The following is a 14,649-nucleotide window of genomic DNA, read 5'->3' as shown; positions in this document are numbered from 1 at the left end:
CCCGTCTGAAGTAAAAAGCTTAAAAAATACAATATAGCCTCCAAGGGGCTATATATCTTATATGACCTTGACCTGTGTCGTTGCTTGATCGCAGCGAAGGTGGCGCTGCGATCAAAGTGCCTTGGCTCCACCTGATCGCCTTCCACATTTTGAGGTACAACTGAAAGCGTGAGCGGCGGCTACAGCTCGTCCCACTCGTACCTCTTAGCATACACTCTAAAAAAAAGGTATCACCTTACACCCTTTTGTCCCATATAATACACCCCAAAATTTTATTTCAACGTACAGCGCCCTATCGTCGAACAGACGGCCCCAAATTTTACGAGGGGCTAGATAACGGCGCGATATAACTTTTTAAATAGCTAAACTACGTTTCAAAGGCCACAGAAAGAAAACACTGAGTTTTTACAGTAGGGCCGAGAAAACCACGGTTATTATTATTATTATTATTATTATTATTATTATTATTATTATTATTATTATTATTGTTATTATTTGTAGTCAGTAACACGTACATTAGCTATTTTAATAAGTTGTAGCACACGGCTATCATGCCCCTCGTAGCATTTGGAGCCGTCTGTTCGACTAGAGAGCGCTGTATGTCGAATTGAAGTTTTCGGGTGTATTATATAGGACAAATGGTGCAAGAATACACCCTTTTACACCCTCTTTTTTGAGTATACACTCTAATAGAGGAGACTATGGTGTGGGCGAGCATAGAGTCGCGTTAAATAAGCCACGCTTGTCAAACGTCGAAACCACGTTCCCCGCATTTCTCGTGGCCGACGCCATCTCGGGGTTCAGTGCCGGGTGGGTGCGCGAGTGGCGATTCGAAAAATGGCACCAAATACCTTACTAGGGGAACGTAGGTCACTTTACTCAATAGCGTTAGACAGAGCTACGGCCGCGCCAAATCGTACCCTGGTGGGCTGGTTTATTTGGTGACGCCTCTCTCCCCACCCGTCTCCTCTCGCCGCTAGAGCGCGTGACCAGGCGAAACCTCGGAATGCGGTGCTGTTGACCGGGTCGCGGATGCGAAGACGGTACCGCTGCCGCCGTCAAACGTGTTTCCGCTCTTCTTCGCTGTCGTGTTTTTAGATGTATTCTCGGGAACTGTCCGGTATTCTCCCTGGTAAAGTATTGAACGCTACATTCCAAGCATTGGATACAACGTGAGGAACTTCGGAGCAAGATTGTTTTGCTCGGTCACAGACTGTTTGAGTGTTTCTGGAGGACGTAAAAGTATTTTCTGCGGTTTCTGATCAAACTTCTGATACCTTTCAGGTGATGATTTTAAAAGGAACAGAGGAAATGATTTTTCAACTTCTTCCTCCATAGCGTTCATCCTCAACTAAATAAACAACATGAGAAATCACGTGGTCGTAACGTAGTGTTTCGCCGGATGCGGGGACTCCGAGTTTCCACTGTGTTTTTAAGCAGATCATGGAACTCGTCATTCACAGGTGATGATAAGTGCCGGCACGCACTCATTGACCACGAACGGGATTCTATATATACGTCGACATATTGACTGTTGATGAACGCTCCTGTGGCATAGTGCTCGGCTCGTGTCCAATGCGTCAGTTGGGTTCAGCTGATGTGCTTTGGGTGCCGCGGATGCACGTGAATAGGCGGAGAGCAGTGGAACGAAAGGGGGTGGGAAATCGTCCGCTATATCTTTCAAAATTTCGCACCGCAAGGCTGGATTTTCGACTTTCTACCACCGCGTTTCTTTTTTTTCTTTTTTTTTCTTTTTTTTTACAAGGTATGCGATTAGTAAAATTCCTGTCTAAAATTATTTATCCCAGCCCGAAATTCGTTTCATTGTTCCTTTAAAGGGATGCTGAACAGAAATTTAGATTTCGCAACATAAGGCCATTGAAGCCGCTACGAACTCCAGAACATCACTCATATACGTTGATATCTCAAACGCATGGCCGTATTTTTGGGAAAGAAAGACGCGATCAAGCGAGGACTGTGAGGTCACGATCCTCCTGAAACACTGGAGAATGAGGGGAAGCGGCCTGACCTCTCCCTTCCTCGCTTCGGTTTACCTGCTCGAGGGTTCGGAGTGAAGAAGAGAGGGAATGAGAATCACAGCGTAACACATCTCGTCCCCCTGGTCGGCCGTGTTCAGTCACGCACTTCTTTTCCAAAAAATACTGCCAACCGTTAAGGCTATAGTTGCATGAGGGATGTTTTCGGGTTTTGCAGCGTCCCACCTATCGTTGCAGCTTTGTTTTGTGAGCTCTATGTTTCGGTTCAGCATCCCTTCAAGGCCAAGGTAACGTTACTCTGAAACGTAGCAATTATTCGATGGCTCTAGGTTACTCTGAGAGTACCGGTACTCGATATACCATCATTTTCTTAGAGGCGAGGCCATTTTTGCTCCTGGTGCAGAACGGGCGCTAGTTGCGATTCGAAGATGCGACTTTCCGAGCTTCGGATACAGTGTCAGCAAGTTTCGGGGGAGATCGCTGGAGAGCCCGTATTACAGACAGTGTCCAACTGCCCGGTCGCGGTCACGTAGTTTATGGGCCTCGTTTGCAATACGAACTGCGAGGAGGTGACGAACACGTCGATCGTCTGCCAACGTCTCCGCTTTCCCGTCTGCTCTCCTATTCTCCGCTCGAAAGCGCGGTGCATGCGCGCTTGCGACCAATATCCGCAGGAGGCGTCCGCCATCAAATTGAAAACGTTCATTATGGTCCGAGATGGACCATCTCTAAACTTTATGCTCTCTAGGTAACGTTTTGCTTTTCTTTGCAGACAATTTTAACATTTCAAAAGAACGTAAAAGTGTTACCCCGCGGTTTTTGAAGCAGCCTCCGATAACTGGGAACAATTATTTTAAAAAGTCACTGACACGCAAAAAGAAATATTTATTTATTTATTTATTTATATGTGCGCGGGAGATTGATTGCGATGTCAGGATACTACCCAATAGGCATATTGCTATATTACCCAAGCATGAAGGAGAATGCTGGGATTGATGTTCCACGCGCCGCACGTGCCGGCCTCAGCAGTAGTAAATTTTCTAAAGTGAAAACCTAAAACAAATTGTATCTTGCACGCGCGTTCGTCAACGCTTTATTTTGATTATTTACTTCGAACCTTTTATACGGGAAAGGCGTGCACGTGTGGCGCGTGGAACACCAATCCCTGCATTCTCCTTGATGCTTGGGTAATATAGCAAATAATCTATTGACTTATTCCAATACTCCAGGCGCCTCATCGCGGCGTAATGGCCACGTTATGCCTTGTGGGAATCAGTGGGAAGCGCAGTCTTGAATTGCAAGCTTGAAATTGCACGCGTGCTTCTCCGCGCGAGAAGAGCCATGGCGGCGCGGCCAGTGGCCTCGCTCGAAGATGAGCGAGGCGGGAGTGTGCGTCCTAGGTTTTGTTTGAAGAGCTGCCTTAGAAAACCTCATTTTTTTATAAGCTTCAGAAGGTCGAAAATATGTCGATTAAAATAACGTTCCGGACACGACTGGATGTAAGTGGACGCCAATATGCATATTGAGGCTCGACGACGCAGTGGCGACGCACAATGATGCGAGTACGAGCTTGCATAAGCGGACATACACGAGTGTCTACCTTCTGTTGGTTGGTACCGAGTAGGGTGTCTTCAGGCGTGTTTCCCTTAGGGTGATAACATCTGACCATTTCGCTCCGAATGGTTCTGTTTCTTATTTGCTCCGGAGCACGTGAAATCCCATCTCCCGGCACGAGCTCTTGGCACTGACAACGTTAGGTCGCCATTTTGTCACCGGCTATTTCTCTGTATTTTGTTTCCCGAGAACACCCGCATTGTCGGCTTCAGCTACTATACAAAGAATGGCATCACTCTAAACTAGGGCGCCTTCATGTGCGCTTTGCTTAGGGTGGTGGCATCTCGCCATTTTGTCCCACACGTTTATGTTTATTGTTTGTTCAGAAGCGCGTGAAAGAGCGTGTATCTGCACGCGTTTGCGGCTCTGACTGTGCTACGGCGACATTTTGCTTTCGTCGATTTCTTTGTCTTGTACCCCTGAGCGCGTGCTGTCGGCATCGGGTACTACAAAGGCTGGCATCACCCTAAACAGAAGGACATTGAGGCACCCTACTCTAAACAGTAGGGCGTTGAGGCTACCTAGTACGGAGTTTACCAACAATCTCAGACCTTTGTACCATACCCCCACCCTATAACTGAGCCGAAGATTGGGAACTAGAGGTCGTCGAGCCGTCGCCCATTTTATTTAAGTCTGGAGACGTCTGACGCGTCTTGCAAATGCTAGTTGTGGTGAGCGCAGAAAGGGTGAGCAGACGTGGAGCATGAAATGTGTATTTGGAGTAGAACGTTTATAATAGCTCGTTGCTATATCCGCTTGCGGCTTATGCGTTGTACTTCACACTTTTGAGCTGTCGGGTGCAGTAAAAAAAAGATGGGAAGGAAATTTGGAATTTTGAAACCGATAGGTCGCTGTCGCTCGTTGTTTAATTTTGGAGTGGACGCGTGACATTTCTTTAAAAAAACTCTGTGAATCTCAGCAGACGTCGTCTAAGCTCAGACTCTCTGCATCAACATATTATACAGCTTTGTAACCAGCTGGGGGCCGATGTGGATGTCGATTCAAGTAGAAGCGTCTTATCGGAATGTCAGTTATTCACATATTAGGGACTTTCAGTAGGCCGTACGGTAGAGCTTTGCTCTGCTATCGGGAGCTCGTACCGTCAGTTTGAAGCATAGATTGAGCACGCGCCCGCTGCGTCCGCTTTCTGCAGCGTACGATCGACTAAAACTCTGTTATCTACGAGGGATTACGAGTCGGTAATGGCACTATACCACACATATTGAACTTGACAGCAACAATACAACCAATCTTTCAGCACTGAAAAGCGAACGGAATGAAATGACCAGCGAATGAGCTTATATTAATAATAGTAACAAAAATTTAAAAAAAGGAACACCTACGGTACGCTTTCTCAGAAACGCGACTTCCGGCGAGTCCCTCCTCCAAACCGCCACGACGCCCTTGGGAAAAGCGTTACGTTACAGACGCCGACGTCACTGGGAGACGTGTGACGTCCAATAGTGTACAAAAGCCCGGTTAGTTTCGGTATGGTCTTTTCGCTCTAGAAAAAAAAAAACGCGGCTTTTAAGTAAGGAATTAATAGTGCTGTATCCCGATACCCCCTTCAATCACCTCGCATAAGAAAAAAAAAATTGTTTTTGGCGCGGAGGTGTTAACTCCAAAGCGTAATTTATTTAGTGGCTTTAAACAAACCATGACGACAATCTTTAAAGTTTAGTTAAAATGGGTGTTTTCGTAATTTGTAGGGACCTAGAAATGTGTTAAATTTTTTTCATTTAAAACGCTGAAGCTTATAATTATTTCTGTAAAATAAAACGACGATACCGAAACTGACGTTTTGCTTTCCCGCAGTACAGCATCTTCTGAAACTGAGGTGTCGTTAAGAATGAATCGCCGGTTTCGGTAGAGTTCAGTGCTGATGAGCGTGGCTGGCGCAGTGAGCTGTAGCGGCGCTCTGAGGTTTTAGAGTGTCGTACGGGGTTGCAACTGCGAGCACCCAGAAAATTAGTGCTTCGTATGCCGCTTGCCAAGTTACAACCTGAATTGGTTCCCACGCTTCACACTAAGCACGGACGACCCGGTGACTCGCAGGCGTTTCTCAAAGCAACGCAGGGAAACGTAGGGTGCCTCAATGTCGCACATGAAAGCAACCTAAGGCAAACGCATTCAAATGCGACTGTGTGTACAGACCTTACTTGTTGTCAACATCGTCTATTGCCGATCGCGTCGCTATCGTTTTACGAAAGACAATAGAGAGTTTTCGTACGTTTTCGCCGTCCCGCAACGTCCTCCGCAACTCGCTACAATACCCGGAACTCTAGTGTCAAGGCTATCAGCGCGCAGGCGCAGTGGCGGTTTCTTCGTTGCGTAGGGCTTAGTGGAGGGGGAAACACGGTCTACTAAAACTCTATTGTTGTGTCTTGCCGTTTCGTACCAAGTAAAACAGAACACCGCGATAGGCGTAACGCGTACACCACCAGCTTTACTAAAGTGAGACATGACGTAAGTATGGTCCTGCTCGAGGAGGCTCGGCGTAAAAGCGACGGAGTCGAGCTCGCGCGGGTGTGTTTGCGGATGTCTTCGTTGTCGCAAATTCGTGCACAACTCTTCAGAGCATTAAAGGCGCAGAGAAGTCTCGTTGGATGAACGGCTGGATGGATGTTTATTTATTATTTATTTATTTATTATTTATTTATTTATTTATTTATTTATTTATACTACTGGTCCTTGTTCAGGACCATTGTAGGAATGGTTACATTCATGAGGTTGCAAAATAGCCATCAAACAAACAAACGCAAGAACCATATGACGCTAATATGTCAAGAAAGGAAAAACGTGCAAGCAAATACAAATAGAAACAAAATCTTCACTCAACATTGAAATCTTTTCTAACAGAATCAAGAAATGAAATTAGGGAACTAGAGCTCGTTATTTCAGCAGGTAAGTTATTCCAATCTTTGAAAGTGCGAGGAAAAAATGAGTATTGGAAAACATTATTTCGCGGCAACGGCTCAATGATATAATACGGATGCTGGCTACGTGTATTGGAGCGTGCAGAAAATGATATATACTTGTCCCGATTGATGTTGATCACGCCATGAATTATCTGGAAGAGCAGTTCCAATCTGTTAAAGGTATTTCTCGTGCTTAGGGTTGATAAGTGTGCTTTATTAAGTAACTCACTAACTGAAGCATGCCTGTTATATACCCCGTAGATGAATCGAACCGCTTTTCTTTGTGCCATTTCCAGCCTATTGATGTCTTTTTTTGTGTAAGGGTCCCATATTACACTCGCGTATTCTAAGATAGAAAGAACAAAAGTTTTGTACGCCAATAGTTTTGTATCTGGAGCTGCCTGACGTAATTTGCGTCTCATAACCCATAGTTTTCTAGATGCTTTATCTATGACCGCGCTGATATGTTTATCCCATTTTACATTGTGTGTTATATGTAGTCCTAAATAAGTATATTCATTAACCCGGATCAGTACTTGGTTATCTATGCGGTATGAAAAAAGAGAGGGGTGCTTTTTATGGGTGATAGACATAAATACAGTTTTCTCTTTGTTAAGTACCATTTGCCAATCTTTGCACCATTTTGATATTTCCTGAAGGCTATTATTTAGGATGAGATGATCATCGGGACTTTTGATCTCATGATATAGGATGCAATCATCAGCATACAATCCTATGTTTACTCTGATATTAGTAGCTATATCATTGATAAATATCAAGAAAAGCAGTGGCCCCAAAACTGACCACTGTGGTACCCCGGATTCTACATTTGCTATGGAAGATGCAGTCTGATTAAACATTACATACTGCCCCCTCCCCGACAGGAAATCCTGAATCCAGTTTACGATTTGATTGTTTTTTAACATCGCACGTAATTTTAATAAAATCTTTGGATGGGAAACCTTGTCAAAGGCTTTTGAAAAGTCAAGGTAGATTACATCAACTTGGCCTCGGCGATTAATAACTGAAGAAAACTTATGCACTGTTCCTACTAACTGAGATATTGTCGAGTATCCGGCTCTAAAACCATGCTGTACATTCGATAGAAGATTATACTCCGTGACGTAGGCAACTATATTTTTAGCAATAATATGTTCGAGTAATTTACAACTGAAACACGTCAAAGAAATGGGCGATAGTTAACTGCTATCCGAGGGTCACCCGATTTATATATAGGTTTAACGATTGCAAGCTTCCAATCTGCAGGTAATCTCGAAGTGGCCAATGAGGTTTTAAAAATGACAAACAAATAATTTGAAACCCATTCCGCATAGCGTTTAAGAAACAAATTGGGGATGTCATCCGGGCCGCTGCTCTTCTTTGCCTCATAGTTTAGTAATAATGACAAGATACCTGCCTCACTGATAGTAATGTTCTGGAGACCGAGTAGCTGAGATTGGACGTCGTAGTTGGGAACAATGTTGTTATCTCTTGTAAACACGGAATAAAATTGGTCACAAAAAATGGTAGCGATTTTAAATTCGTCATCAATTACACAACTGTCAACAACGAGGGATGAACATTTCTTGTCTTTGGAAGTACTTATATGCCGCCAAACTTTTTGTGGTGCTGTTTTTATGAATGACGAAAGACAGATATTAAAATACCCTTGTTTTGATTCGCGTACTGCCTGTTTAAGTTTCTCGCTACAAGAAAGATAGCTTTCTCTGGCGGATGGAACGCCGGATCGCTTCCAAGATTTCTGCAGTCTATTCACTTTCCTTTTTATATGTATCACTCCTCTCGTGATCCATGGGTTATGTTTGCCTATTTTTTTTATTTCGGTAAGGAACATATTTTGAAACGCATCGAGTAACAATAGCAACGAAACGATTCCATAACTGATCCACACAGTCCGGGGTTGCTGATAAAGATAAAAACTCGTCGTACGCAAAAGCCAGTTGGTCTGTGATAGCGTTATCGTCGGCGTTATTGAAGTTCAAGACTTTAATCTTTTTCTCAGCGGGGGGCTCAATGTTATTAAACAAAGTAAGTAATACTGCCATATGATCAGACAGCCCTTCAACAACTTCACATTCATAGCCGTCAGCACTAGCACCAGCAGACAAAAAGATCAGGTCTAGGATTGACCAGCAATCTCCCACTACTCTCGTGTCACTGTCAACTACCTGACATAAATTAAAAGAAAAAGCAATATCTGTTAGTTCAGGGCAGTTTTCAGCATCAGTACTTCCGTGCGTTGGGCAGGCCCAATTAATATCTGGCAGATTAAAATTTTGCCTATTATGAGTTTCTTTTTTTCTGTCAAGATTTTGCCAAGGCACCATTTTCAGTTCTTCCAAAACCAAGACAGGAGAATTAGGCGGCCTATATACGGATGCAACAACGTAGGGTGAATTTTCAAATTCAACACTGCACCACACAGATTCATTAGTGTTGTCAAAATGGAGCTGCCGGTACGGGATACCAGATTTCAATATAATTGCTACACCTCCCCCTCGCGATCCCCGATCTTTACGTATAATATTATAACCCGGCGGCACAATCTCCGAATCGTGAATCTCGTTATTGAGTTATGTTTCGGTCAAAATCAATATATGTGGGCAGCACGTGAGTAAAAGATGTTCAAGCGCAATTACTTTATTCACGATGCTACGGGCGTTGATGTTCATGACTATTAACGCGCTTTGATTACGTTTTCGTGGTTGTCATTGCTCATCCCGGGACCGGAGAAGTACTCTCCCCCCTTCATTTTCGTCCCAGCGATAAACTTTGTCACCTATAATCAATTTATCGAAACTAAGTTTTACTTTCTTGTTAGCTGCCCTGTCTTCTGCTGAACTGGCCCACAATTTCTTTCGTAGTTCCTGAACATGACTGGAATAATCATCCGATATTGAAACGTCGGAGCCTTTTAGTTTCCGCGCGTTATTAAATATCGAAAACTTTTCCCTGTAATCGAGCAGCTTTAAAATAACCGGTCTAGGTCTTTCACCACCCTTCTTTCCCAATCTGTGGCGCCTTTCGATACCAGTGACGGAAATACCCGGCTTATCTTCGAAGACTGTATCTGTTACAATATCGCGCAGACTTTCCGAAGATTCACGCTGTTCTTCTTTTATCCTATATATGATCACGTTGTTCCTTCGTGAACGGTTTTCCAAGTCATCGATTTTATGGGTCAAGAAAGAAGCAGTTTCTGCGAGTTTGGTTATTTTGTTTTCTGCCTGCGCAAGCTGTATAGCAGTCTCGTTTAGAATGTCAACCTTGTTTTCAATCGTTGTAAGTCTGCTTTCAAATGACGCAAGCTTCCTATCTATGGTTGTTTGGCCTCTTCTTAATTCAGCTATTTCATCCAAGATTGCTTTTTGATCTTCGATGAGCTCTTTCACGTCAGAATCGGGTCCAGTGTTACTTTCAACATCTCCACACAACAAAATAAGTTGTATGAATACACAATAACATTCACCAGGGAGTGCCAGACACTTCTTAGGGCAAGGCAGCAGCACTAGGCATATATCATTACTCCTCTAACTCCAAAAAGGTGGGGTCTCACCTGAATGAAGAGCAGACACTGTTTTAGCCTCGTGACATGCATGCTGCCGCCTTGCCCATTGAAGATGTCAGTTGATGCGCGGCTTTTTCTACGGTCTTGCGGCGGTGGTGGGGTAGGTGACGTCACACCGGACGGAAGGTCACGCTGCAGTAGATTCTCTTGCCAGTCATTCTGCCTCGTCGGTCCGGTGTTGAAACCTTGCTTGAGCGTAGGCGTTGTCGCGCTACTTTTTTCGACAGGGATCCAGCATAACACTTGATTTTCCGCACCTGGCTTGTTGTCGACGCTCTGTGGTCCCACACAGGCGAGTACCTGAGGCAGGAAATATCGCACCGTGCTAGACGAGGTTTGACAGAAGCTTTTTCATATGGACTCGAAGGAGTACCGGAAATTGCGGGGCGTCAGCCTGGAGTGTTCCTGTAGCTCCCTTCACGCGTGGAACCAGGAATTGCGTGACAGAACGGGAAAAACACAATGATGCGCCATTTTTGGTTTTCAGAGCGCAGCTCTTAGGGGCCCGTTCCCGGCTTGAGCGGCGTCGGCGTCGCCGTCGGCGTCGGCGTAACCAAGGTCATCCCAAGGTCACGTGGCCCCCCAAGGTCATCCCAAGGTCACGTGACCCCCGAGGTCACCCCAAGGTCACGTGACCCCTACCCCAGGGTCACGTGACCCCCAAGGTCACGTGACACTCAAAGTCACGTGACCCCCCGAGGTCACGTGACAACCCCAGGTAACGTGACCACCCCCAGGGTCACGTGACCCCCGTCGAGGCCACGTGACATCCCCGATGACGTCATCGTCACTGATGACGTCATCGGATCCGCATCGTCATCGTCATCAGTGACGTCACTGATGACGTCATCAGTGATGATGACGATGACGATGCGGATGCCGGTGAGGTCATCAGTGACGTCACTGATGACGTCATCAGTGATGATGACGATGACGATGCGGATGCCGGTGACGTCATCAGTGACGTCACTGATGACGTCATCAGTGATGATGACGATGACGATGCGGATGCCGGTGAGGTCATCAGTGACGTCACTGATGACGTCATCAGTGATGATTACGATGACGATGCGGATGCCGGTGACGTCATCAGTGACGATGACGTCATCGGGGAGGTCACGTGACCTCGGCGGGGGTCACGTGACCCTGGGGGTGGTCACGTGACCTGGGGGTGTCACGTGACTTCGGGGGGCATCCGCATCGTCATCGTCATCATCACAGATGACGTCATCAGTGACGTCACTGATGACGTCACCAACATCCGCATCGTCATCGTCATCATCGCTGATGACGTCATCGGAGTCCGCATCGTCATCGTCACTGATGACGTCATCAGTGACGTCACTGATGACATCATCGGCATCGTCACGTGACCCCCAAGGTCACGTGACCCCCCCCAGGTCACTTCACCCCCCAGTACCCTTCCCTCCTCCTCCTCAAGAGCTGCGCTCTAATTCGGTGTTACAGGGAGTTGTAAACGGCTTTCACTTTTTTCATTAAAATATTATCTGGCTGCCACATTTTAAGTCAATCCCCTCCCACAGTAACGTAGCCAGGATTTTGTATCGGGGGGGGGGGGGGGGTGCCCGCCCATGACAAAATGCTGTATGAGGGGGGGGGGAGGGGAGGTCCCAGCAAAATGGAAGATTCCGGGGGGGGGGGGGGGGGGAGGGGCGGGCCCTATGCCCCCCCCCCCCCCCTGGCTACTGGCTACGTGCCTGCAATCCCAATATTTGCTTGTGAATTCGTCATTCTTGTCCAGCTCGCTTGCACCTTTGCATTTAATTGCACAATAACCATAACATTAAATTGCAAGCTTCACCCTTGTTGGTGTACGACTGGTGGCAGCTGATAAAACCCGTTTGCTCTGCTAACGTCTAACCCCTGGTTAGCTAAGTTGGTAGAGCTAACCAGGGGTTAGCTCTACCAACTGAGCTAACCAACTCAACCAACTCCACCTGTAATGGAGAGGTCCCGGGTTCAATCCCCGGACCAGGCGGATTTTTTCGGTCGCGCACCAGTCACCTAGCTGTGTTTGGAGATTTGTGTTGGTCCTTCGTCCCCCTTGTTCCCCTTCTCCAGGGATTACTTTCGTCGAAAGGCATTCGACTATTTAAGTCCGCGTGTCGTACTTATTACCCTTTCAGTAAACCGTTATTACGAACAGATTTGTTTTACGTCGTTATAAAATAAAAGAGGCATTTTTTTTTAGTTTTTCATTTACGATCGAAAACCAAGACGAGTGAACTCCATTCACTTCGACTCTGACGAGCCTCAATATGGGGTATTCATTGGACGCCATATTTGCGGGTGATGTTTAGAGCGCATGCTTAGAACGAGCTCACATTAATAGGTTTCTAAGACCGGCAATCTTGATTGTGCGAAATGCACGTTGCAAAATAACTGCGGACGCTCGCCGTCAGCACGCGCTCAGCAGCCGCACACACAGATATGGCCGCCAGTGAATACTCCGTATATCGCTAGAACACTGTAGTCGCTAGTTTTTTTGGCTGTGTTCCAAATCTTACACAAATGGATCCGAGTTCCTCCGGCGGATCGTGTCGCGTGACAGCACAGATTAAAAAACGCTGGACGCGGGTAGGTTTTACAACGCCAAGGGTACAAAACCTTTACCCTGGAGTAAGATCGAGTAAATTTTGAAACACGGCCTTTATGACTCCGCTGCCGGCTTGCATCCTTCGAAGTGTAATCTTTCTGCAGAAGAGTCGGTGGCCGAGTGGGCTAGCGCACACTAGAGTCACTAAATAAAGCTACGCTTTCAGAGTACCGAAACTCCTAAACTACGCGTCTGAAGCCCGTCAGGCGCCGCCATCTTGGGTCCGCGTGCAGATGGAGGAGTGACTGTAGCTGCGCCAAGCCGAGCTGTAGCCGTCGCCTGCGCCAGCTGCCGCGGCCGCAGCTGTGCCAGCGAATCAAAGTCGTGTTGTTCGTATCTCGACGCAACACGGAAAACGCGCGTGCCGAGCGACGGACTTCACCGTGCGCTTGCAGTAAACAGTAAACAGCGGCAGGCAGAGGATGGCTGGACCCATGATGGTGGCGTTGAAAAAACGCGATGATGATGATACCGACTCACGTGACAGCCGCTGTCCAATGATGCCGCAGCGAACACGAATATTGCTGAATAGGGCGACTGTATTGTCGGCAAAATGCCAAAGAAAAGGAATGCGTTACTCTGAAAGCGTAGCTTATTTAGTGACTAGCGCACACCAGCTCGGAGCACGTGGAATTTTAAACAACCCACAACGTTCACGTGAAACGTGACGTCACGCCGGAATTAAAGTGAATGAAACACGTGACATTTATTGGGAAATAAAGGTCGCCGCATGTCTCAAATGATTGCACTTCATAAAGTGATTCAATTGCCTTAAAGAAAATTTGAAGAATTTGAGGAAAGATTCGAACCCACGGCCCTTCGCTTGCGAGCCAGACACGCTACTAACTAGGGCAAGCGAAGCACTTCTTTTTTTATTGCATGGGAATACAGGACGAGAGGTACACATCATAGCTCAGGCGAACATTATGATCTAGAACACTTTGATATTCATTAAGCTGGAGAGCAGAGGCAACCAGTCGGGCAGAATTTCACGACACTCTTATATACTTTTGATTTGGGCTACACACAGCGTAAAATAAAAACTAACCGGCTTTGGTGCCTGAATGGCGTTTCTTACATCCATCCGAGATTTTCATTTACTATATAAACCCAAGAGCATAATTATATCATACGGCACAGTGTCTTCTGAAGAAACAGGCAGGAAACGTATAGAATGCGGTGAAATGTTATGGTCTTTCTTCATTGTGTGCTGCAGGACGTCCCAGAAGAAAATTGCGTCCCAGCAATCAATAAAAACGTGTTCTATAGTTTCTGGTGTTTTACAAAGTAGAGAATTCACTGTCCATGGAACGAACAACCCCTTCTCATTTAGCCATACTTTGGTCAATAGTACAGAACAGTGCAACCTAAGAAAGAAAGTTTTGGCCGCTGGAGGGATTCCCATCTTTTTTACGCGACATAGTATATCTCGACCAGGACAGTCTTCATAAATATTGCGATAGATTGGTGTTGCGAAAAGACATCCACAAAGACTTTTGATAGATTTTTCTTGAAACAGTTCCGAGATAACCCTTGGAAAATCTGACACTTCAGAAGTTGAAGGCGTCCACAACTTTTTTAAAGAGCAAGCGAGGCCACGCTTGTCGCGTTCCACTCTTCTTTTTTTTTCATTTCTTGAGGACGGAAAAGCGTTTACGCATTTTCATATGAGCCTTCGTATAATTGACGACATTGATTTCAGGCACAAATATGGCTGAAGCATTTGCTGCTTTCAGCATATAATGTGTTTAGTGGCTGTCGAGCAGCCATAAATAGACCTTTCCAGCTCTTATCACACTGGAGAGAACTGCTGAGTCACTGAGTTGTGGACGCGTGCGCAGTTCCTGATATAGATCTGTTGCTTTCAAGTTTGGAGGAGCGCCCCTGGCGAGGAAAACCGGATATCTTCAGGTC

This window comes from Ixodes scapularis, unplaced genomic scaffold (assembly GCF_016920785.2).
Source record: "Ixodes scapularis isolate PalLabHiFi unplaced genomic scaffold, ASM1692078v2 PGA_scaffold2__306_contigs__length_199485367, whole genome shotgun sequence".
NCBI lineage: Eukaryota > Metazoa > Arthropoda > Arachnida > Ixodida > Ixodidae > Ixodes > Ixodes scapularis.
This window is presented reverse-complemented; position numbering follows the sequence as displayed.